At 40.4% G+C, this 26,390-nt stretch overlaps 1 protein-coding gene and 1 pseudogene across 1 annotated transcript in view; one reads left to right on the forward strand and one right to left on the reverse strand.

The window, feature by feature from the left end:
• TTLL5 (tubulin tyrosine ligase like 5) overlaps positions 1-26,390 on the reverse strand; it is a 312,098-nt gene that overhangs the window by 109,163 nt on the left and 176,545 nt on the right. The window lies entirely within an intron of this gene.
• Positions 23,011-23,859, forward strand: LOC132489142 (small ribosomal subunit protein uS5-like; annotated as a pseudogene).

The following is a 26,390-nucleotide window of genomic DNA, read 5'->3' on the forward strand; positions in this document are numbered from 1 at the left end:
GTAGAAGAATAAAAAATAAAATAATAAGAGCAGAAACCAATAAAGTAATTAAACAAGGAAGCCATCAGACTGAGGTCGCTCTAATGTCTTGGCAGTCTGTGTAAGCAAACCAAAACCCACGCTGGAGTCACTGCACTTACATCTGAAAAGTGAAATTTAAGAACAACCAATTACAAACAGCCAACTAGGCTTTCCCAAGTAAGGCAACCACTTACGCTATAGCCAAATAATTTGCTTACTTTGCTTAAGAGTCTGCTCTATTAAAAAAAAAAAAAGCCTTTCCCTCAGTCTCTGCCAGTGGAGTGCTCTTACCCATTTTCAATTTGGCACTGCCCAATTAAAATCAATGTGTGCTCAAATGAACTCTTTGAAAATTTAATGTACTTCAGTTTACATTTTAACACAATGAAATAGAAACTGGGCAAATAGGAAATATCAACAAAATCAAAAGTTGGCTATAAGAAAATAATTTAAAAGTTGATAAATTCCAAGCAAGCTGATCACAAGGAAAAAAATACATGAATTATTAATATCAGGAATGAAGAAGGGGGAACATCATACAGAGAATATAGATATTAAAAGTATAAGGAGATATCATGAACAACTCTATGTCAAATATTTAACAACTTAGATGAACTGAAAAAATCCTTGGAAATACAACTTTTTGAAAATAACATGATGAGAGAAAATCTAAATTGTAATCAAAAACCTTAACAAAGAAAACTTTAAGCCCAGATGGTTACAATGAATTCTATCAAACATTTAAAGAAGAAATAATTTCAATCTTTCACAAAATCTTTCAGAGAAGAGAAGGGAAAACTTCCCAACTCATTTTATGATGATAACACATCTCTGATATAAAAAAACTTGACAAAAACATTACAAGAAAATTACAGACCAATACGCCTAGTGAACATACACACAAAAAGTTTTAATAAAATATTAGCAAATATAATAAATCTATCTGTCTCATGTATGGGATATATATCATGACCAAGTGTATTTATGGTGATTTAAGGTTAAAAAAAATCAATCATGTAATTCACCACTTGAAGAGAATAAAGAAGAAAAATCATATGAGAATATTATTAGATATCAAAATGCACGGGACAAAATTTATTCATCTCTATTCATGACAGAAACTCTCAGTAAACTAGGAACAGAAAGAAAGTTACTGAACCTAATAAAGGATATCTATAAAAAATCTATAGCTAACATGATACTTATTGGTGAAACACTGAACTCTTTTCCTCTAAGATTAGGAATAAAGGACAGATGTATGCTCTCACCACTTCTATACAAAATTAGTAGTATAAGACCTAGCCAGTGTCATAAGAAAAAAAAAATGCTGTTATTCACAGACATGATTGCTTACATAGAAAACCCTGTGAATTTTATAAAAACATTGCTAGAACTAATAAATGGGGCAAAGTTGCAGGAATCAAAGTCCATAAATAGAATAAAATCATATTTTTATATGCCAGTAATACACAATTGAAATTTCAATGTAATTAATTAATTGAAAGTGAAATTTATAAAGCAATACAATTTACAATATCATAAAAATACACCAAATATCTAAGAATATATATATTGGAAAATGTGTAAGGTCTCTACATTGAATTTATAGAACATTAATGATAAATATTAAACAAGACCTAAATAAGTACAGAGGTATACCATATCTTTACTGATTGGAAGATTCAATATTGTTAATATGTTTATTCTGGATTACAGATATTGGTTTCCTCAGTTCCACAGTTTCCATCTGGAAATTCGTCTTGAAATTTCCTATCTTTTATTCATTAAAGCCTATTTCCCTTTATACACTTGTTCATAGTTATAATGGCCACTTTAAAATCCTTGTCTGTTAATTCTATCATCTGAGCCTCCTTCGGATTGGTCTCCACTGATTATCTTTTATTCTAAAAATGGGTCGTATTTTCCCATTTTTTTCATATGTTGAATAATTTCATGTCGCATCCTGGATATTGTGAAATGTTGTAGATACTGGACTGTATTATGTTGCTCCAAAGAGTGAGTATGTATGTGTGTGTGTATAGGCAGTTAACCTGGCTGAACTCAAACTGCAGTTCTTTCTTCCCCTCGGTGGGCTGTGGCTCAGATCTATGTTCAGTTCTTCTAGCTTCAGCTGTAGAGTTTGGAGTATAACTTGCATATACATTGTCCAGAGGTCAGCCCAAGATTTGGGTGAAATTTATACATAGAAGTTAGGTTCCCCTTTTCTGGTTGCCTCATTTCCAGGGTTGTCCTCTTACTCTCTAGCAGGTGTGCTTGTCCTGAACTCCATCCTCCAGGTTGTCAAGACAGACTTTGGATTTTTATGTAAGTTCTAACTGCTCAATGTGGTGCAAACTACGGGGATCGATGATGGTGATGCCTGCACGACTATGAATGTATTTAATACCACTGAACTGTATACTTAAAAAATAATTAAGATGGTAAATTTCATATTGTGTGTATTTTACCACAATAAAACAAAAAGAATAAGGAAAATTAATCTATGATGAGAGAAGTCAAAAGAATGGTTATGGGGGAAGAGGTAGAATTGACTGGGAAGACACACAAGGGAATTTTGGAGTGTAATGGGAATGTTCTATATCATATGTTGAGTGGTGGTAATGTGGATATAGAAACCTGTCAGAACATCAATTTGAACATTTAAGGTATGTGCATTTTATCTTACGTAAATTTTACCTCAATATAAAAAGATCATTTCACAATATATACAATTATTGAATCTTTATGTTGTATACCTGAAACTAATGTTATATGTCAATTACACTTCATGAAAAAATTAATGTGGAAGGTAAGCTTCATATAATTTTTTTAGTATATATTAATTATATAATCATGGGATCATAAATTTGGGTGGGGGGGGAGACCTGAAGGATAAGAGAGAGCGGTGAGTTCATGAACCTCAGTTCTCTATTTCTTATAAGATAAGCATATAAAGAGAGAGTGTGCTTAGAGTTTGCACTTATGAGTACTGAATTGGAAGTCTACATTTTTAAAGTGACAATAAACATTAGAGAAACTACAGACAGTCCTGGGGTTCAAGAAATGTAGGTAGTATTTTTTTTAAAAAGACAAACATGCAAATAAAAAGTTATGCATTTTCCCTTATCTTTCACTAAAAATCTAATTATCAGTATTTCCTGTTCGTGTATATGTTATATCTCTTTTCTCAACTTACTTGATTTTAGTTATAAAATTATTTGTTCTCTTCATGGATTTAGCAATACTGGAATCGTATGTAAAAATACATGCTTATGTAGTTATTTCATTTCAGTGAAATTCAACCCGCATTTATTGGACACTGTTCCTAGATATGCAGGGACTACCAAGAAGAAAAACACAAGCTCCTGCTCTCAAATTGCTCATAATCTGGAGGAAGTGTACTCAGTTAGGTGAATCCCCAGGGAAGATTAGGAGGTGGAGGAAAGTCAGGAATGGCAGGACTCTGGAATAGGTGACACTTCCAGAGAGATTCAAAGCCTCGGAGGAACAGCATTGGACAGAGGCTCAAGGGGAGCTAGCAGACATGATACTAACAGTGAGGAAAAGTACATTAGCCCCTGAAGGATCAAATAAGCTGGCCAGAAGGTCTGAAGAAGTGAGAGATATGTAAGCAGAGTGACAGTAATGATGTTAAATGAGCACTCTGGTTGAAAGGCAGAAAGAATTGTTGGCTCTGGGAACCTGAGCCTGAAGATTTATTATGAAATTAAAAGTTATATGTAGTTATGGGTTTCCCTGGTGGCCCAGTGGTTAAGAATCCACCTGCCAATGCAGGGGACACGGGTTCAATCCCCGGTCCAGGAAGATCCCACATGCTGCAGAGCAACTAAGCCCATGCGCCACAACCACTGAGCCTGCACTCTAGAGTCCGCAAGCCACAATTACTGAGCCCGCGTGCCATAATTACTGAAGCCTGCGTGCCTACAGCTCGTGCTCCGCAACAAGAGAGTCCACTGCAGTGAGAATCCCACGAACCACAACAAAGTGAAGTCCCCACTCACCGCAACGAGAGAAAGCCTGCACGCAGCAACAAAGACCCAACACAGCAAAAAATAAATGAGATAAATTTATTTTAAAAATAAATAAATAAAAGTTATATGTAGTTAGAAGAGAGTCAAAAGGTCAGTGATAATTAAGGTTAGCATTAAAATTGCATACTGTAGTCTCCAAGAAAAAAAAAGTATGCTTATGAAAGGCTTCCATTGAATGAGAACTACTTTCATTAGTTAAAGAATAGAAGTCAAATTGCATGTGCCAATAGATATCAATTTAATAAATTTAATAAATAATACTGAAAATGTCTACTAGTAAGTCTTAAGGCTTGCTGTTAGTAACTGCTGACTGGGAACAGTGATAGCTGGCCAAATGAAATGTGTGCCTAAAATTATTTAAGTGGAATGAATTAGACAGACCAAGAGGTTTTATGCTCATGGTGACAGGTGCCTTGCTTAGAGAATTTTTGTGCTGGAAAATTATTTTAAAACAATCTCTAAAAATGCAAGTGCTGCAAAAAAAACCTGCAAGTGTTAAAGGCAAAAATTTATTTTTTTTACCTTTGAGTTTGTTCCTTGAGATAAGACTATACTTTTATCTTTTCTATTTTGAATCTATGGAGTTATACTGAGATGTTCCTTTGCAGGAAGAGTTGAAGTACAATAGTGGTAGTATCAGAGGTACAGAAAAGTTCAGAAATTATCTGGAAAAACTATGTGAACTTTTGACAACCTGTATGCTAGGTCAAAAGCACAGAACTATATGAAATTATAAATGCGGTCTGATCTTCCTGCTTGAGAACAGGATGAAAAGCTTAAAAACCTTTAAATATTTTGTTTATTTGAGCGGATGACAGGCTCTTGGGAAAGGATTAAAGAAATAATCCAAGAAAGAAGGCAAGAAGAAATAAAAGGTTTTAGATGCTGGAAAGGAATCAAAACCAGTGCAAGAGCTGGGTAAGTGAGAGAATTCTGGAGGGAGAGCAGAGACCCTGTGCCCCTGGATCTGCACTGCAGGTTCTGAACTGGACAACTCTCAGAACAGGAGCAGCACAGCTTAATGATGAAGAGCTGGGCTCTTGAACAAGATTTCTAGGTTCAAATCCTGACTCTACCACTTAAAGCAACATACTTAACCTTTCTGTGCCTTGATTTCCTCAGCTGTGAAATGGGAATAAAACCAATCCCACCTCTCATAGGACTGGTTCAAGAATTAAATGTAACAATCTATCTAAAGCATAGCACAATGTCTGGTGCACATAATAAATGCTCAATAAATGTGAGCTGCTATTATTCACACTGTTCCTGTGGCAAGTGAATCCAAACCTTTGTGAAAACAAACAATAAGGATGCTAAGGAACAGATGTGAGCAACTCTATTACTTCTCAGAAAGAAGAGAAGCAAAGAGGTATTTATAATCCCCTTACCAAGTACTGTGTCCACGTGGGGTAAACTGGGTGATAAACGGGGGAGCCAATCTAGTGGATCTGAAAAAAGGACTTAGGAGTCACTCAGTGTGTGTGAGCCAGGGAGCCAGGTCTCCCCAGCTAGAGACAGCCGCTGCATGGCAGTCCTCACCTGAGGTCGCGTCCTCACGATGGAGACCTGCTGCTCCAAACCAAGCCAGCCGGAGAATGCTCTAACCATAGGCAGGGTGCTGCCCCTGTGGGGAAGTGGGTGTTTACTAATAATGCTGATTACCAGGGAGGGGCAGCTGTTCAGGCACTGATGAATGATGGAGATTATCACCATCCTTCTTCCCCACCCCGACTCCTGCTAGTAAAAGCCTAAATTATCAGCACTGGCTACACTGCCTTTCACCTCTTCAAAATGAAACAAAAGCAATTTTTTTTTTAGGAGCAAAATGTCATAACCTGAAAAACACAAAAAGATAGAGAGGTAAAAAACAGAAGTCATCTATCTGCACTGCAACAACCAAAGATGGCTACTATGAACATTTTGTCAACATTCTGAGGTACATACTTCCTCTGTATTTCCCTCACACAAACAGAGTGATTCTGCACTATCTGCTTTATAATCTGCTTTTTCAATCTGGCAATATGTTGTAAAAAATTTCCCACATGATAGTACTGGTTTTGACAGTCTTATTCAACTGTTAACTTCTATTGCGCTTAAAGTCAATTTAAACCCTTAAGCCTTCTTCACTTGAATTTCTGAAACCATGTGAAGAGCTTTTATATTTTTTTCTTATTAAATTCCATGAATTAGACTCGTCATTCTACCCTGTTCAAATAATTGTGAATTCTGATTTTCATCCAAGGTATTCAGTATCCCACCCTACTTCATGTCATCTGAAAATAGGTTTAGTATGCCTTCTAGATGTAGTAGGCACCTAAATAAATATGAATGGATAAATTAATTCATTGATTAAAAAATGGTGACCTAGTGAGCAAATCACAGAGCCTCAATGACTTAATTCTCAAACTTACACTGATTCGTTGTTTGGGTACAGTTGTCTAGTTACCAAAGATTCTTAATGACAGTGTTATCTTGTTCACATTTCTCTTTCGTGCTCACAAGATATCATGATGACTTGTCGAAACGCAGTTATGGTAATTCTTTTTTTGTCCCCCTGATCTTCTCTTACTAAGGTGATTCCACCATGAAGGGAAATGAGGTTAGTCTAGCATGACTTATTTTTTTCGTGAATCAATGCTGGGCTTAAGTAATTCCCTTTTCCTTCTCTAAGGGCTGCCAAACCATTGGTTTGCTAATCTGTTAGATTTTGGCTTGAAATTGACATCTCAGTTTATATATTCAGCATCTAATTTATCTCTGTCTCTTCTTTTCTGTTCCCAGTGTATGAGCTCCTTTGTTGCACATGAAATCATACACTGAATCACAATCACAGGACTAGAACCGTAAATCATGAATTAGTAATCATAAGAACTGCTTCTCTTTGGACACAGTAATTCAATTATTAAGTAGAGAAAATAAGATTGATTCAATAGCCTGACCCTTGTGAGCTTCATTTTCCTTGAGGAATAAAGGGAGGGTTTGGATAGGACAAAGATGTGCCCTGAAAACTAAGAACCTAGATAAGGGTTCTTAGTATCAGTATAATATCAATTGGCACCCCAAAAATAAATCTATCACCTATGTTTACTACACATGCTGAAAGTGGAAGCAGGACAATACATTAAAATAAGGTGGCTCGGGCCTCCCTGGTGGCGCAAGTGGTTGAGAGTCCGCCTGCCGATGCAGGGGATACGGGTTCGTGCCCCGGTCTGGGAGGATCCCATATGCCGCGGAGCGGCTGGGCCCGTGAGCCATGGCCGCTGGGCCTGCACATCCGGAGCCTGTGCTCCGCAATGGGAGAGGCCACAACAGTGAGAGGCCCACATACCGCAAAAAGAAAAAAAAGAAAAAAAAAAAAAAAAAAAAAATAAGGTGGCTCAAAATCAGAAGAAAAGAAGAAAAAAACAAGCAAGACTCAAAAGAGACTAAGAACATGAGCAGGGTCCAAGTAAGATACATACTTTGAAATACAGAATTATAAGCAATTGAGAGGGGAGGTTTCTGATCATTCATTCAATGAGCAGATATATAGAAAAGGAAAAGGAAGCAGTAGTGATGACTGAAAAATGTCTAGGGGGGTTATTTTGGCTAACTTTAACTTTGGTTTTATTAATACTGTGTGACCAGGACATACATTTGGAAAGAACACACTGAAGTATCCAGTCAAAAAGCTAAGAGCTGATATGCCTGCCCTTTAAAAGTACAGTGAGATCCCAGCCAGCTGGACTTGAGAATGGATTCAGAATGTGAACCAGACTTCTGCTGTCTCCATACTCGTACCACTCCATGATTGATGGAATGATCCCCAGGAGGAGGAAATTAGGACAAAGTTGGATTTCTCAGTGCATCTGGCAGAGAATCTGGGGGCAAGCTTTACGGAACACAAGGCTGGATATAAAACCAAACCTTTCAAAAGGTTAAGTTCACAGCACTGTTCTAGAAGACAACTTAGGATTCTGGGAGTCAGCCAGTTTTGTAGATGGAGGCTCCTTGGTCCTGTATCTATTAACAGTCTGGATCTGCAAAGACAGATGGATCCTTAGCCTTATTAACAAGAAATGTCTTTGATCCAGCTCTTTACTTTGGCATAACCAGCATACCACATGAAGCCTGAAAAATGGAGCTGTGAACTTAAAAAGAAGTGAGCAAAGGGTGACCTTTAAGAAAGCCAAAAGAGAACTCCCTGACACCAGTTCATTCAACAGTGAAGGCTAAATCCAGCTCAGCAGGATTTTTATAAAATAAAGGGAAAAGTCTGATGCCTTTGTGACAACAACACAGGTACACACAAGCACAGCTGGGCCTTGTAAAACTGGACCACCATCACCTAGCTTTCACAGCCTGCAGAGACAAGCCAGGAAAAGTTTTCAAAGTGAAAGTTAATGTGCAGATTGTCTAGGGCAGCTGACATGCCAGTTTCCAAGAATTTCTACAGTGAATTGTAGCTGGGTTCAAACCTAGTACACACAAACAGCTTGCAAAGTGTCACAAATTTAGAATTCCTGCCTCATCACATCAGTTAGGCTCTTTTCGTTTCTCCTATTTTCCCCAGGAAGCAAAACAGCTGGCGACATGGAACAGTCAAGTCTATAGCTTTTCTGGTTTCAGTAACCTGCCTCTGCCCCTATTCTCAATTGGCCAAGGGAAATGGGAGACAATGCCAGATTTCCACCTTTCTTCCTTTCTTCTTCTTCTTCTTTTTTTTTGTAACCTTCTCTACCTGTCCTTTTTCTTTTCTTTATAATTAATGATGTTTTTATAAAATAGAGAAAATACTGGGGAAATCACAAAAAAGGAGATTTTTTTAAAGCTATAGGGCTAAAGAGGGGAAAATAAAATGTGTATAATAGCCACAGCTTTTTCTTACCACTCCGTGTGTGTGTGTGTGTGTGTGCGCGCGCGCGCACGCGCACTGCATCTAAGAGCCCATTCTCAAGCTACCTTCAACTACAATCTATGGAAACAACCCTTCATTGTACTAGGAACTGGTCTCTTATTCATCAAGTCCACAACAAGGCTACATTGGCACCTGCTTCTGTTGTGTCAAGACAAGTCTACTGAAATTTGTTGTCCTCAAGATTTACGAGAGGGTGCTCTTTGGTGGGGTTAATGGAGGACTCCGGGAGGGCTCACGCCAAGGAGTACTTCCCAGAACTTCTGCTGACAGTGTCCTTGTCCCTGTGGTGAGCCACAGCCACCTCCTGCCTCTGCAGGAGACCCTCCAACACTAGAAGGGTACTCCATGTTTCACTGGCTTGGGAAAACTTTCTCACTTCATGAATAGAACAGAAGCTTCATAAAAATCTTTCAAAGTTCTTCTGGCATGACACAGCCCATCACAAAGAGTTTCTCATAGAACTTCCATCCTAATTAAAGGGCCATCAGAATAATCTTTTGGAGAGGGCAGAGAGTAGAAGCAAGAAGATCTACAATTCTGCAGCCTGTGGAACAAAAACCACATTCACAGATAGATAGACAAAATGCAAAGGTAGAGGACTATGTATCAGATGAAGGAACAAGATAAAACCCCAGAAAAACAACTACATGAAGGGGAGATAGGCAACGTTCCAGAAAAAGATTCAGAATAATGATAGTGAAGATGATCCAGGACCTTGGAAAAAGAATGGAGGCAAAAATCGAGAAGATGCAAGAAATGTTTAACAAAGATCTAGAAGAATTAAAGAACAAACAAACAGAGATGAACAATACAATAACTGAAATGAAAAATACATTAGAGGGGGCCTCCCTGGTGGCGCAGTGGTTGAGAGTCCGCCTGCCGATGCAGGGGATACGGGTTCGTGCCCCGGTCTGGGAGGATCCCATATGCCGCGGAGCGGCTGGGCCCGTGAGCCATGGCCGCTGAGCCTGCGCGTCCGGAGCCTGCGCGTCCGGAGCCTGTGCTCCGCAACAGGGGAGGCCACATCAGTGAGAGGCCCGCATACCGCAAAAAAAAAAAAAAAAAAAAAAAAAAATACATTAGAGGGAATCAATAGCAGAATAACTGAGGCAGAGGAATGGATAAGTGACCTGGAAGACAGAATGGTGGAATTCACTGCTGTGGAACAGAATAAAGAAAAAAGAATGAAAAGAAATGAAGACAGCCTAAGAGACCTCTGGGACAACATTAAACGCAACAACATTAGCATTATAGGGGTCCCAGAAGGAGAAGAGAGAGAGAAAGGACCTGAGAAAATATTTAAAGAGATTATAGTCGAAAGCTTCCCTAACATGGGAAAGGAAATAGCCACCCAAGTCCAGGAAGCGCAGAGAGTCCCATACAGGATAAACCCAAGGAGAAACACGCGGGACACACAGTAAGCAAATTGTTTTCTCAAAGACACAGAAAAATTATTAAAAGCAACAAGGGAAAAACAACAAATAACATATAAGGGAACTCCCATCAGGTTAACAGCTGACTTCTCAGCAGAAACTCTACAAGCCAGAAGGGAGTGGCATGATATATTTAAAGTGACGAAAGAGAAGAACCTACAACCAAGATTACTCTACCTGGCAAGGATCTCATTCAGATTCAATGAAGAAATCAAAAGCTTTACAGACAAGCAAAAGCTAAGAGAATGCAGCACCACTAAACCAGCTCTACAACAAATGCTAAAGGAACTTCTCTAAGTGGGAAACACAAGGGAAGAAAAGCATCTACAAAAACAAACCAAAAACAATTAAGAAAAAGGTAACAGGAACAAACATATCGATAATTACCTTAAATGTGAATGGATTAAATGCTCCAACCAAAAGACACAGATTCACTCAATGGATACAAAACAAGACCCATATACATGCTGTCTACAAGAGACTCACTTCAGACCTAGGGACACATACAGAGTGAAAGTGAGGGGATGGAAAAAGATATTCCAGGGAAATGGAAATCAAAAGAAAGATGGAGTAGCAATACTAGTATCAGATAAAATAGACTTTAAAATAAAGAATGTTACAAGAGACAAGGAAGGACACTACATAATGATCAAGGGATCAATCCAAGAAGAAGATATAACAATTATAAATATAAATGCACCCAACACAGGAGGACCTCAACACATAAGGCAAATGCTAACAGCTATAAAAGAGGAAATCAACAGTAACACAATAACACTGGGGGACTTTTAACACCTCACTGACACCAATGGGCAGATTCATCCAGACAGAAAATTAATAAGGAAACACAAGCTTTTTTTTTTTTTTTTTTTTTTCGGTACGCGGGACTCTCACTGTTGTGGCCTCTTGCGTTGCTAAGCACAGGCTCCGGACATGCAGGCTCAGTGGCCATGGCTCATGGGCCCAGCCGCTCCGTGGCATGTGGGATCTTCCCGGACCAGGGCACGAACCTGCGTCCCCTGCATCGGCAGGCGGACTCTAAACCACTGTGCCACCAGGGAAGCTTGGAAACACAAGCTTTAAATGACACCATAGACCAGATAGATTTAATTGATATTTATAGGACATTCCATCCAAAAACAGCAGATTACACTTTCTTCTCCAGTGCACATGAACATTCTCCAGGAGAGATCACATCTTGGGTCACAAATCAAGCCTCGGTAAATTTAAGAAAACTGAAATCATATCAAGCAACTTTACAGACCACAATGCTATGAGATGAGAAATCAATTACAGGGATAAACATGTAAAAAACACAAACAAAGGGAGGCTAAACAATACGTTACTAAATAACCAAGAGATCACTGAAGAAATCAAAGAGGAAATCAAAAAACACCTAGAGACAAATGACAACGAAAACACGACCATCCAAAGCCTATGGGATGCAGCAAAAGCAGTTCTAAGAGGGAAGTTTATAGCAATACAATTCTACCTCAGGAAACAAGAAAAATATCAAATAAACAATCTAACTTTACACTTAAAGGAACTAGAGAAAGAAGAACAAACAAAACCCAAAGGCAATAGAAGGAAATAAATCATAAAGGTCAGAGCAGAAATAAATGAAAGAGAAACAAAGAAAACAATAGCAAAGACCAATAAAACTAAAAGCTGGTTCTTTGAGATGATAAACAAGATGGATAAACCTTTAGCTAGACTCATCAAGAAAAACAGGGAAATTATACTCCAATAAAGATGTTAAAAAAAAAAAAGGAAAAAAGGGAGAGGACTAAAATCAATAAAATTAGAAACAAAAAGGAGAAGTTACAACGGACACTGCAGAAATACAAAGCATCCTAAGAGACTATTACAAGCAACTCTATGCCAATAAAATGGACAACCTGGAAGAAATGGACAAATTCTTAGAAAGGTATAACCTTCCAAGACTGAACCAGGAAGAAATAAAAAATATTAACAGAACAATCACAAGTAATGAAATTGAAACTGTTATTAAAAATCTTCCAACAAACAAAAAGTCCAGGACCAGATGGCTTCACATGTGAATTCTATCAAACATTTAGAGAAGAGCTAACATGGATCCTTCTCAAACTCTTCCAAAAAATTGCAGAGGAAGGAACATTCCCAAACTCATTCTACGAGGCCACCATCACCCTGATACCAAAACCAGACAAAGATGCTACAAAAAAAGAAAACTGCAGACCAGTATCACTGATGAATATAATGCAAAAATCCTCAACAAAATACCAGCAAACAGAATCCAACAACACATTAAAAGGATCATACACCATGATCGAGAGGGATTTATCCCAAGGATGCAAGGATTCTTCAATATACGCAAATCAATCACTGGGATACACCATATTAACAAATTGAAGAATAAAAACCTTATGATCACCTCAATAGATGCAGAAAAAGCTTTTGACAAAATTCAACACCCACTTATGATCAAAACTCTGCAGAAAGTGGGCACAGAGGGAACCTACGTCAACATAATAAAGGCCATATACAACAAACCCACAGCAAACATCATTTTCAATGGTGAAGAACTGAAAGCATTTCCTCTAAGGTCAGGAAGAAGACAAGGATGGCCACCCTTGCCACTCTTATTCGACATAGTTTTGGAAATCCTAGTCACGGCAATCAGAGAAGAAAAAGAAATAAAAGGAACACAGATTGAAAAAGAAGAAGTAAAAGTGTCTGTCACTGTTTGTAGATGACATGATACTATACATAGAGAATCCTAAGATGCCACCAGAAAACTACTAGAGCTAATCAATGAATTTGGTAAAGTTGTACGATACAAAATTAATGCACAGAAATCTCTTGCATTCCTATATACTAACAACAAAAAATCAGAAAGAGAAATTATGGAAACAATCCCATTCACCATTGCAGCAAAAAGAATAAAATACCTAGGAATAAACCTACCTAAGAAAGTAAAAGACCTGTACTCAGAAAACTATAAGACACTGATGAAAGAAATCAAAGATGACACAAACAGATGGAGAGATCTACCATGCTGTTGGATTAAAAGAAGCAATATTGTAAAAATGACTATACTACCCTAAGCAATCTACAGATTCAATGCAATCCCTATCAAGTTACCAATGGCACTTTTTACAGAACTAGAACAGAAAAATCTACAATTTTGTACAGAGACACAAAAGACCCCAAACAGCCAAAGCAATCTTGAGGGAAAAAAACGGAGATGGAGGAATCAGACTCCCTGACGTCAGACTATACGACAAAGCTACAGTAATCAAGACAATATGCTACTGGCACAAAAAACCAAATATAGATCAGTGGAACAGGACAGAAAACCCAGATATAAACCCACGTATCTATGGTCAACTAATCTATGACAAAGGAGGCAAGGATATACAATGGAGTAAAGACAGTCTCTTCAATAAGTGGTGCTGGGAAAACTGGACAGCTACATGTAAAAGAATGAAATTAGAACACTCCCTAACACCAAACACAAAAATAAACTAAAAATGGATTAAAGACCTAAATGTAAGACTGGACACTATGGAACTCTTAGAGGAAAACATAGGAAGAACACTCTTTGACATAAATCACAGCAAGATCCTGTCGACCCACCTCCTAGAGTAATGGAAATAAAAACAAATATACACAAATGGGACCTAATGAAACTTAAAAGCTTTTGCACAGCAAAGGAAACCATAAATAAGAAGAAACGACAACCCTCAGAATGGGAGAAAATATTTGCAAATGGACCAATGAACAAAGGATTCATCTCCAATAAGTATAAACAGCTCATGCAGCTCAATATTTCAAAAAATAGGCAGAAGACGTTAATAGACATTTCTCCAAAGAAGACATACAAATGGTCATGAGGCACATGAAAAGCTGCTCAACATCACTAATTATTAGACAAATGGAAATCAAAACTACAATGAGGTATCACCTCACACTGGTTAGAATGGGCATCATCAGAAAATCTACAGACGAGAAATGCTGGAGAGGGTGTGGAGAAAAGGGAACCCTCCTGCACTGTTAGTGGGAATGTAAACTGATACAACCACTATGGAGCACAGTATGGAGGTTCCTTAAAAAACTAAAAATAGAACTACCATATGACCCAGCAATCCTACTACTGGGCACATACCCAGAGAAAACCATAATTCAAAAAGACACATGCACCCCAATGTTCATTGCAGGACTATTTACAATAGCCAGGTCACGGAAGCAACCTAACTGCCCATCGACAGACGAATGGATAAAGAACATGTGGTACATATATACAATGGAATATTACTCAGCCATAAAAAGAACATAATTTGGTCATTTGTAGAGATGTGGATGGATCTAGAGACTATCACACAGAGTGAAGTAAGTCAGAGAGAGTGAAGTAAGTCAGAGAGAGAAAAACAAATATCGTATATTAACGCATATATGTGGAATCTAGAAAAATGGTACAGATGAACCAGTTTGCAGGGCAGAAAGTGAGACACAGATGTAGAGAACAAACGTATGGACACCAAGGGGCAAAAGCGGCGGGGTGGTGGTGGTGGTGGTGTGATGAATTGGGCGATTGGGATTCACATGTATACACTGATGTGTACAAAAGTGATGACTAATAAGAACCTGTTGTATAAAAAAATAAATAAAATTAAATGAAAAAAAAAAACACAAAACGTATGGACACCAAGGGGGGAGAGCGGGGTGTGTGTGCGGCAGGTGATGGCAAAAAAAAAAAAATCTTTTGAAGTCTTATAATTTCTATTTTGGGTTTCACCCATTTCATTAAAAGTTATCTGCTTTACCTGTAAAAAAAAAAAAAGAAAAAAAGAAAAAAAGATTTACTAGAGGGGTTCAGTTCTAGGTCACAGCTGTCACCAAATACAGGCACCCACCTCTGATAAGATCAGACCATTGAAACTCATTATCCTGGTCCTCAGCTGCTTGCACTGAATACTAATTCCTTTCCAGCCCCAGCAGAGGCAGCATAGCATAGGACTGTGATTCTCAAAGTGTGGTACCTGGACCAACAGCACAGCATCACCTGGGAACTTGTTAAAAGTGAAAATAACTGAACCTCACCCCAGACCTACTGAAATCAGAACCTCTGAGGTTGGGCCCAGCAATCTTTATTTTAACAAGCCATTCAAGGGATTCTGATGCATCTCACTGAATCACCGGCAGAGTGGTTAAGAGCATGGATTCTGCTACCACTTGTTTGAGTTTGAATCCTAACTGCCATTCACCAATGCGTCATTTTGGGAACGTCACTTCATTGCTCTGTGCTTAGTCTCTTCATCTGTAAAATGGGGATGATAACAGTACTTATCTCACAGAGCAGCTGGGAGCACTAAATCAGTTAATACACGTGAAGCTTTGAGAACAGTTGCTGGCACAAGGTAAAAGTTAGCTATTAAATGAGTTAAGGTACATAAACCATTTAGGGCCTGGCATATCATAGGCACTGAATGTTACTATTAGCATGTTACTATTCTTTCTCTCTCTCTTTTTTTAAGCATTTTAAAAAGATTTTATTTATTTAATTAATTTATTTTTGGCTGTGTTGGGTCTCCGTTGCTGTGTGCGGGCTTTCTCTAGTTGAGGCGAGCGGGGGCTACTCTTCGTTGTGGTGCGCAGGCTTCTCACTGCAGTGGCTTCTCTTGTTGTGGAGCACAGGCTCTAGGCGCACGGGCTTCAGCAGTTGCGGCACACAGCTTAGTAGTTGCGGCACACGGGCTTAGCTGCTCCGCAGCATGTGGGAACTTCCCGGACCAGGGTTCAAACCCGTGTCCCCTGCATTGGCAGGCGGATTCTTAACCACTGCACCACCAGGGAAGCCCACTATTGTTTCTTTCTTTCTTTTTTTTTTTTTTTTTTTTTTTTTTTTTTCGGTACGCGGGCCTCTCACTGTTGTGGCCTCCCCCGTTGCGGAGCACAGGCTCCGGACGCGCAGGCTCCGGACGCGCAGGCTCAGCGGCCATGGCTCACGGGCCCAGCCGCTCCGCGGCATATGGGATCCTCCCAGACCGGGGCACGAACCCGTATCCCCTGCATCGGCAGGCGGACTCTCAACCACTTGCGCCACCAGGGAGGCCCAATTGTTTCTTATATATCATCTTATTTTTGAGATTCAGTGGGATGTAACCTGGATTTCTCACAAATCAACAGGCAGGCCATATTCCTACATGGTAAACTGTGTTCTCTTGGTATGGAGAAGCTAATCACTTGTGGTATGAATATAATAAAAATAGGAATACAGAATTTGTATTTTAGGGATGAATCAAACAAAACTCTTCACCTCTAGAGCTCAAATTCCAGACATTACACTTGCTGATGAAGTGTAATATATGATTACACTGATGAAGAAATGGATGATTCATTTCTGTGTCTGTCTATGGCCAGATTCCCCACACACTGAGTCCATAAATAGCCTGGAGGCTAAAAGGGACATCTTTCATTATTACTTCTTCTTCTTTACATCCTTTTCATGATACTCTGGTTCCTTCCCTTGTACATTTGATCGTAGCCAAAAGTCCAAGAAGCAATGGTTCTCTTCTAAAATACCAAAGCTGTTGAACATATGTTAAACCACAGCCAAAATGACAAATCACATTTATAAGACGTGTGGACCAGCACCTGTATGAGCAGGCCATTGTAAGAAACCAAGAGGACCAAAAAAACCTACAACTTCTATCCCCTAGAGTCACGATATTTCCCTTGTATGGAATTACCCACCTTCAAAACAGCCATCCTAATCCGCCTGACCTGCTGGTTCTAATCTGTGACAGAAATTAAGTTATATCCAGAAGAGGCAGCGTACAAAGCAAGAAGAAATTGAATCCAAATTGTAAATGTAAGACATATATTTAGAGTTAGCTGCTTCAGTCTTATTGATGTTTTCTGCCCACACACAAAGCACATTAGTGTCTCATAAAAGTAAAAAAACGTACATGTTCATAGATGGTGGGACATTTTTCTTCACTTTTGTTCACAGAAATACTGGTTCTTACATTCCAACAGTGAGAGTTTATTTTCAGAAATATTTCCACCTCTCCTTTGCACGTTATCATCACTAATAAATGGGTCTAGACTAGCCTGGGATGCCACTGTGAAAAGACTGGTACTGATTTTCCTCTTCCCACAAGTAGGGACGTTCAAGCCGTGAAAAGAGCATGAACTTTCACGTCAAAAAAGCTGAACTCAAATGTTAACGTTTCTAAGGCTATTTCATTATCTGAACTTGAGGGTAACAATACCCATGTTACAGCCATGTTTTCAGGAGTAAACAGGGTAAATCATACAAAGCACAGGATCTGGTATGAGCTGGGCACTCAGTGAATGTTAGTCCCTTTCTCCTTCCCTTCCTTTTGTTCCTCTCTTTAACAAATGGCAGAATAGAATCGTATCATTTCAAAATAAGGGAGAAATATTTCTGAATTAATAGCAAATTGTAGGGCACTTTAAGCAATATAAAAATCAATTTAAAAATTAATGCATGCTGACTATGAAAATATATAGTCAATTGTGATTATGCTATCCTGCTTTTATCATTTAATGTTCACGTCAACATATTTGGATATAATTTATTTATGCACTTTTAAAACGTGTATTTTTTTTTTTTTAATGAAGAAAAGAACTCCTGCCACTCCCCATACTCTGTATGCCACTGTGCTGGGACCAGGACACTGGCTTTAGAAGACAAGAGAGGGGAGCAACTTCCCATGGGGGAAATCAAGGAAGACGTCAAAGTAGAAATGGTCACAAAAGATGACCAGCACTTTGACAACTGGAAGGACACTGCAGGTAGAAGGAAGAGCAGATGACAGAGCAGGAAGCAACAGGAAACCCAATGGGGGTGGTCTGCAATTACAGCTGAAGACAGATCTCTCGTATATTCAGAAACACCAATGTTACGGATCAAAACCACCATCTAAGTAAGGTCCAGCACAGCAGCTTTAACTGGAATCACTCATGTGCTCATGATGAACTATAGTGAAAAGGGTAAAGTTAAGGTTTGGGGAAGGCAAGGGGCATGAGTGAGTGTGGCTTAGGATGGCCAAGCACAGAGATAGCTAAGTCTCACTACCATCACCAACATTAGCTTGAGGGCTTTCCAAATGCCTAATTTCAAGCTAAACCCTTTATATGCCCTACCTTGGTTAGTCCTCAGAGAAACCCATTGAGAAAGGTATCATTACCATTCCATTTTAGAGATGAGAAAACTGAGGCTTAGGTTAAATGACTTAGGTTTAACTTCACTCACCGTAAGTGAAAGAGCCACTTTTGAACCTAAATCTGTACGATTCCAAAGGTACAAGGAAGAAAACTAGAACCTAAAACACTCCTCGCTAAAGAGTCTCTAACAAATTATTATTCTATAGACCTTTGTTTTAGGAATACCAAAATCATCCAAGACCCACACTAAAATGCTCAACTGACTTGACAAAGCTGGAAAAGTCAATACAATGGAGGAAGGATAACCGGTTTAAAGCCATTTGTTTGTTAACAAATGGTGCTGGAGCAATTGTACATCCACAGGCAAAAGAAATGAACCTCCACCTAAGCCTCAGACTTCATATAAAAATTAATTCAAAATGGATCCTTCAAAACGTTTGCTTAAATGTAAAACGTAAAACTATAAAATCGTCCCAAGGATGATTCTGGAAAACATTTGAAAAAAAGATGTTTCAGTTTTAGCTGTAGGTAATATGAGGGTACCAACGGACAGAGAAGAGAAGAGAAGAGTAGGTGGCAGGTGGGGTGCTAACTATTCTCCGTGCCTTAACTCCCTGAAACCTTTAACATGCCAAGGAGGCAGAGACTAACGGTTGTCTCGTGTTACAGCTGAGACAACTGCTGCTGCGGAGGTCCGGAGCCGCCCAGCTACCTGCAGAGCCAAGCACCTGTCTGCCCTGCAGTGCCGCCCGCCCTACTGCTACCACTGCCTTACCTCTGAAATGGTGAATACTGGACCTAAAAAATAAGGTTCATTTCTCAGGCACAGTGGACTTTTAAAGGCACCTGAACAAAATTTGAATCCAGATGGCAGTAAAAGCCAGCTGGAGCAGGAACTGCATCCATTCCTCCACCCCTTTTCATTCGCCCTCCATAGAGAAATGGCTAGGCCAAGGGGCAAGTGCCTGTCCTTGACCACCTGGCGGTCATATGGTCAGGGAGTGCCCTTTGCCTGCAAACAGTCTTTACATCTCAATTCCACAGCGGCAGGCGTGGACTTCCAAGAAAATAAAGGCCGGGGCCTCCACAGGAGCGCCTGTACTTGCACACGGGCACCCGGGGCGGGGGGACTTCGGTCTCCATGGAGGCCTTTTCATGTTGTGGGATCATTACTGATGGAGGGAGACTGCCTGCCTATCCCATGGGGGTTTTCTCATCAGCTCTGGGCAGCAAGGGGAGAAGATATCGTCATCCAAACCTGGCAAGCTACTGTCAAGCAGGCTGCTGCTCGTCCAGTAGAAAAGCCTAACACACAGAAAGAGAAAAGTAGCATACTGTGAGGAGTTCCAGCAAGCGAGTGCTCCCTTACTGTTCTACTACTTGCTTCCACCTTCCTTCTTGTTGCCCTGATGGCAAGCGGGACACAGACATCGTCCATGTGCCAGGACTTCAAAGCGGACACCACCTCGGAAAAGCTGAGTTGGGGCTGTTCAGGTATGGAAGGGTTAAGGCGTGTCCTGTACTGTTGGTGCTCCATTATTATCACTTTGAAAAGCCATGGCATTACAGGAAGAGTGTGAGAATGCTGCAGCTTTCCCGGCCAACATTTGGTTCCCATTACCGTGAATAATCTCTCTCCGCCCTCTTTCCCCAACCCCCGCTCTTCTTCTACTTTTTCCACATTTTATATTAAAAGTACATCAAACACTTTTCTTCCTTTTTAATATTTTCCTTAAGCTTCCTTCACTCAATGTGCCGGGTTCTGTGACTTTTCTGGTTATTCATTACTGAGGGAGGGGAAAGGGTAAGCCTCTTGGATGAAATCAATCAAAAACAAAAGCAGGAGAGAAAAGCACTTCAGCAGTGCAGTGTAGGGGAAAGAAGCTAACACGTAGGGATTCTTCCTGGTCTTAATTGATAGTAAGAAAAGAAAGAGGCCACTGAGAATACTTTTACCTTCCTGCTTCTTGGCCCCATCTCAGTTATATTCTTGCCTGAAAACAAAGCATCTCTAAACTAATATATCTGAAGATAGGTCTATGCCTAATTTCATCATCAGTAAAAAAACAGGAGAGAATCTGCAGGAAAGGAATAAGTGATAGTCTAGTACAATAGATGCTGGCAAGTGTGTGAAAAAAGAGCATGCTCCAGATTGGAGGGGGTAGAGGTACAGCCCTTTTACAGCCCTGTTGAGGCCAATTTGACAGTATCTATACAAATTCAAAGTGTATATATCATTTGATCCAACGAATTCCACTTCTTGGAATGTATCCCATAGAAATACTTGCACATGTGTACAAAGATATATGTACAAGGCGTTCACTGCAGATGCCTAAACTGGATACAACTTAGTGCTCTTTAATAGGAGAATGGCAAAATAAATTATGGTACATTCATCCTTTGGAAAACTACATAGTGGTTAAGAATATTCAGATAAGCTTACATAGGGACTTCCCTGGCAGTCCAGTGGTTAAGATGCTGTGCTTCCACTGCAGGGGGCATAGGTTTGATCCCTGGACAGGGAACTAAGATCCCGCTGCATGGCCCGGCCAAAGAAAAAAAGATAAGCTTATATAAACAAACCAGAGAAACATGGCGACATTAGGGAGGAAAAAGAGTCACAGAAAAATATACAGATCAACCTTTTAACTGTGGCTACCTCTGAGGAGGGGACTTAATCTCCTCATAATCTGTATATGTTTCTGTTAGATTATTATTATTATTATTATTATTATTTTTTTTTTTTGCGGTACGCGGGCCTCTCACTGTTGTGGCCTCTCCCGTTGCGGAGCACAGGCTCCGGACGCGCAGGCTCAGCGGCCATGGCTCATGGGCCCAGCCACTCCGCGGCATGTGGGATCCTCCCAAACCGGGGCACGAACGCGTGTCCCCTGCATTGGCAGGTGGACTCTTAACCACTGCGCCACCAGGGAAGTCCCTGGTAGATTATGTTATGACGTGGCTACATGTGTGTGTTACTTGTACACTTAGTTTTTATAAAGTATGAACATAAATATTTCAGTCAATAGAAAATAGGAACATATATAATATACACATGTATGTGTGTATATATATATAGTAATATATATACATATACATATCCTCCCCTCTCATATAGCCCTGTGTAAACTGTCTTAACCTGCAAGAAATTTGAAACTTGGAAAATTCCTTAGCTTCGCAACAGGTACCAAGTCAGACAAAATGACAGAGAAGTGGATCAATAGGAAAGAAGAAATGATGACTCTGAGAGGCCCCAAAGTTTCCAAGGGCCCAGTCATGATAATGAAAACAGTAAACACTGATCAAATTGTACTATGTGTTCACTGCTGGGATGGGAGGAAGGGGAGAGTGTGTGTGTGTGCGTGTGTGCGTGTGTGTGTGTGTGGTTGGGGGTGGGGGCAGGAGGAGGCAGCACAAGAATGCTCAACTTCCACCTTCTGATAGGAATTTAATAAATAAATAATATATAAAATTAAAAGCCCCCAAATGGCAGATAAACATATGATTTAGAAATATGAAGGCAAGTAACAGAAGAAACAGCTGAAAAAAAAAGTTGAAAGCAGCTATCTCTGGAGTGTGGAAATTAAGGTTGGGTAGCAGTAGGAGAAGAAGGGGCAGGGGATTCCCATTTTCGTTATAAACTTTACAGAATTACTTAACTTTTAAAACTATATACCTGAATGATTATAGGAACCAGCTTCCAAGATGGCCCCCAATGATCCCCACATCCTGGGTAATCCCCTCCCACACTGAATGCAGCTGGCCTGTGTAAACAATAGGATATTGCAAAAATGATAGCGTGTTTGAAAGACCTAAACCTAGGAGCTAAAACTATAAAACTCTTCAATGAAAACAAATGGCAAAAAAGCTTCACAACATTGGATTTGGCAATGATTTCTTGGATATATGCCAAAGCCACAGGCAACAAAAGAAAAAATTAAAAAATTGTCCTTCATCGAAACTAAAAACTTTTGTGCATCCAAGGATACTATCAACAGAGTAAAAATGCAACCTACAGAATGGGAGAAGATATTTTCAAATCATGCGTCTGATAATCCAAATATATTCAAAATACATACAGAACTCCTAAAACTCCACAACAAAAAGCCAAACCCGATTTAAAAATGGGCAAAGGACCCGAATAGGCATTTCTCTAAAAAAGATACACAAACGGCCAAGAAGCATATGCAAAGATGCTCAACGTCACTAATCATGAGAGAAACACAAATGAAAATCCACAATGAGATACCACCTCACACCCATCAGGATGGCTACTATAAAAAAAAAAAGTGTCGGCGAAGATGTGGAGAAACTGAAACCCTTGTGCACTGCTGGCGGAAATGTTAAATGGTACAGCTACTCTGGAAAACAGTGTGGAGATTCCTCAAAAAATTAAAAATAGAATTGCCTTTCTGCTCCAAGAAGACACCAAATGGTGGATGATGCTGGTGTTCCAGGAGACCAGAAGGTGGCCGCAGCAGCTCCACAGAGGGATGGGGGGCAGCTTCCGGTGCCAGCGCTGCAGCTACGCTCAGGCTGGAGCCAAGGCCACAGAGCTCGTTGAGGGGAGGCTGAGGACAAGAAGTGGCTCCCTGTCTCCGAGCCAGGCTGCTTGGTCATGGACATGGAGACCAAGTCCCCGGAGGAAATACATCTCTTCTCTCCTCGTCCCTCACGTAGTCTGAAATCACGGACGTTTTCCTGAGGCTGACCCTGAAGGGAGAGCTTGAAGAGTACACCTGTGCAAAAGCAGACCCACACTGGCCAGCAGGCCAGGTTCAAGGCATCTGTTGCCACTAGGGACTACAAGGGCCATGTCAATTTGGGTAAGCGATCCAAGGAGGCAGCCACGGCCGCCGTCCACGGGGCCATTACCCTGGCCAAACTCTCCCCTGTTGCCAGGCAGTGAAGCTACTGAGGAAGCAAGATCAGCAAGCCCCACACGGTCCTTTGCAAGGTGACCAGCCACTGTGGCTCTGTGCCGGTGTTTCTCATCCCCACCCCAAAGGCTCTGGCATTCTCTGGGCTCTTGTGCTCAAGAAGCTGGTGGCCAGTATCAAGCACTAGTACACCTTGTCTGCAGGCTGCACTGCCAGCCTGTGCAACTTTACCATTGTCACCTTTGATGCCATCTCCAAGACTTACAGCTACTCACCTTGACCTCTAGAAAGAGACCATGTTCACCAAGTCTCCCCATCAGGAATTCACTGACCATTTAGTAAAGAGCCATACCAGAGTCTCTGCAAAGAAGACCCAAGCTCCAGCTATGGTCACCACGTAGAGTATTTATACAAGAAAGATAAAAGTGAATTAATTAAGCTTAGAAAAAACCAGAATTATCATATGATTCAGCAATTCCACTCTGGGTATATATCCAGAAGAACTGAAAGTAGGGCCATGAACAACTATTTGTACACTCGTTAACAGCAGCATTACTCACAACAGCCAAAAGGCAGAAGCCAGCCAAGTGTCCATCGACAAATGAGTGGATAAACAAAATGTGGTATAGACATACAATGGAACATTATTCAGCCTTAAAAGAAAGGAAATTCTGACACATGTTACAACATGGATGAACCTTGAGGACATTGTGCTAAACGAAATAAGCCAGGCAGAAAAGGACACACATTGTATAATTCCACTCATAGGAGGTACCGAGAGCGGTCAAATTTATAGAGACAGGAAGTGGAAGGATGGTTGCCAGGGGCTGACAGAGAGAGAATGGGGAGTTATTTTTTAATTGGTACAGTTTCGGTTTTGCAAGATGAAAAGAGTTTTGAAGTGGATAGTGGTGATGCACAGTAATGTAATGCACTTAATGCTACTGAATTGTACACTTAAAATGGTAAGCTTTATGTTATGTATACTTTTTCACAATTAAAAAATTTTTTAAAAATGACTGTGTATGACTTCTGAGCTAGGTCATAAAAGATACGTGGCTTCTGTCTTTCTCTTAAGTCACTCATTCTGGGGGAAGCCAGCTGCCATGTCATGAGGACACACAGGCAGCCCTAAGGAGAAGTCCATCTGTTGAAGAACTGAGGCCTCCTGCCAATAGCCAGCATGAACTCATCATCCACGTGAGGGTGAGCACCATGGAAGTGGATCCTTTGGCCTCAGGCAAGCCTTCAGATGACTACAGCCCTTCTGGCTGACATTTTAACCGTCACCTCATGAAAGAGCCTGAGGCAGAACCACACAGTTAAGCTGCTCCTCGATTCCTGACCCACAGAAACTGAGATAATAAATGTTTATTGTTTGCGAAAGTTTGAGATAATTTATTAGGCAGCAATAGATCACTTACGCAACTATTTAGATAAATTTGAAAAGGAAAAGAGAAATTAGCTTTAACGCATTATCCTATCAGAGTGGCCTGCTATTCTACCAAAGCATGCGTCAGGGTACGTTATTATGATGGCGTGCTGCTAGATTACAATGCATCTCTTCATTAAAGTCTTAAGAGAGAGATTCTCAACTATTCTGTACTGAGAAAACTTCACAAGCATGTAAAGTGTGATGAGTAGTATATAAAGTATATTTAACTACGTATTTTAATACAGTGTTCCGGCTCTGTTTGGCAGATGAACGCCGAGCTGGCACCATGGTGTGCAGCACAGTGTACCTGCAATAAGTAAGAGGAGAAATGTAACCTCGAGCTGGTGCCAAGTACAGATACTGTGTGTTTGTTAGATTACAGAGGAACTTTTCCTCATGAGTATATTAGAGTCTAATCAGGGCAGTAAATAAATAATACCACTCACACAGCCCCACAGCCCTGAAGGATGACCAGGTGAGAAGTAAAATTGCAGCAGCTTAATGGACACTGTGAGACGTTACTCTACTTTAAAACTGATTCCACCGCGTGGAATTCACCTGGTTGAGTACTGTTTTGAGCCTTTTAACTCCTTAAAGTGTGTTGAGGAAAATCCTAGTAGGTGGAAGTGTGTTGCAAGTGTAAAACAGGTGACAACTGCTCCCACAGCAGGTTTTTAACCAGCTCAGTGTTAGGGTTCTTGTCCAGAGGCAGCCAAAGCTCAAATCCTAAAGACAGCAAGCACGCTGAGTTGTGGCTGGTTAAAGAAGCAAGTCTTAACCTAATCCACCAAAACTTTTGTGGTACCCAAGACAGGTATTAGTAAAAGAGCTGCCTAGGTGGAAGTCTGCTCTGTGATTATGAATCTAGATATTTAAATTCACTTGGCATACATTAAATTAGTGGATACTATGTGTCAGATGCCACATTAAGAGATAGGAATATAAAGATGTATAAGTTCGGACTTCTAAGGAGGTCCTTAGAAGGAAAATCTGTAATGAAAATCTGTAATACAATGGAAATGACAGAGCTACAGGCAAGTAGGCAGCCTCCATGTGGGATGGCAGCAGAAGGTGCACAGAGTAAGGGTCGGAATTGGGCTTGATCCAGAAGGACACAAAGAATTTGCCAGATATGAACGGGGGAGGGAAAGACAATGGAAGTAGTATATATGAAAACCCAGAAATGTTAAAAAAAAAAAAAAACCAAAACTTGGGCCTCCCTGGTGGCGCAAGTGGTTGAGAGTCCGCCTGCCGATGCAGGGGATACGGGTTCGTGCCCCGGTCTGGGAGGATCCCATATGCCGCGGAGCGGCTGGGCCCGTGAGCCATGGCCGCTGAGCCTGCGCGTCCGGAGCCTGCGCGTCCGGAGCCTGTGCTCCGCAACGGGGGAGGCCACAACAGTGAGAGGCCCGCATACCGCAAAAAAAAAAAAAAAAAAAAAACCCAAAACTCAAAAAACTCTGCTGAATTCTTTGGTTGACATTAATTAAAAGGGCA

The sequence above is a fragment of the Mesoplodon densirostris genome, chromosome 4 (genome assembly GCF_025265405.1).
Source record: "Mesoplodon densirostris isolate mMesDen1 chromosome 4, mMesDen1 primary haplotype, whole genome shotgun sequence".
Classification (NCBI taxonomy): Eukaryota; Metazoa; Chordata; class Mammalia; order Artiodactyla; family Ziphiidae; genus Mesoplodon; species Mesoplodon densirostris.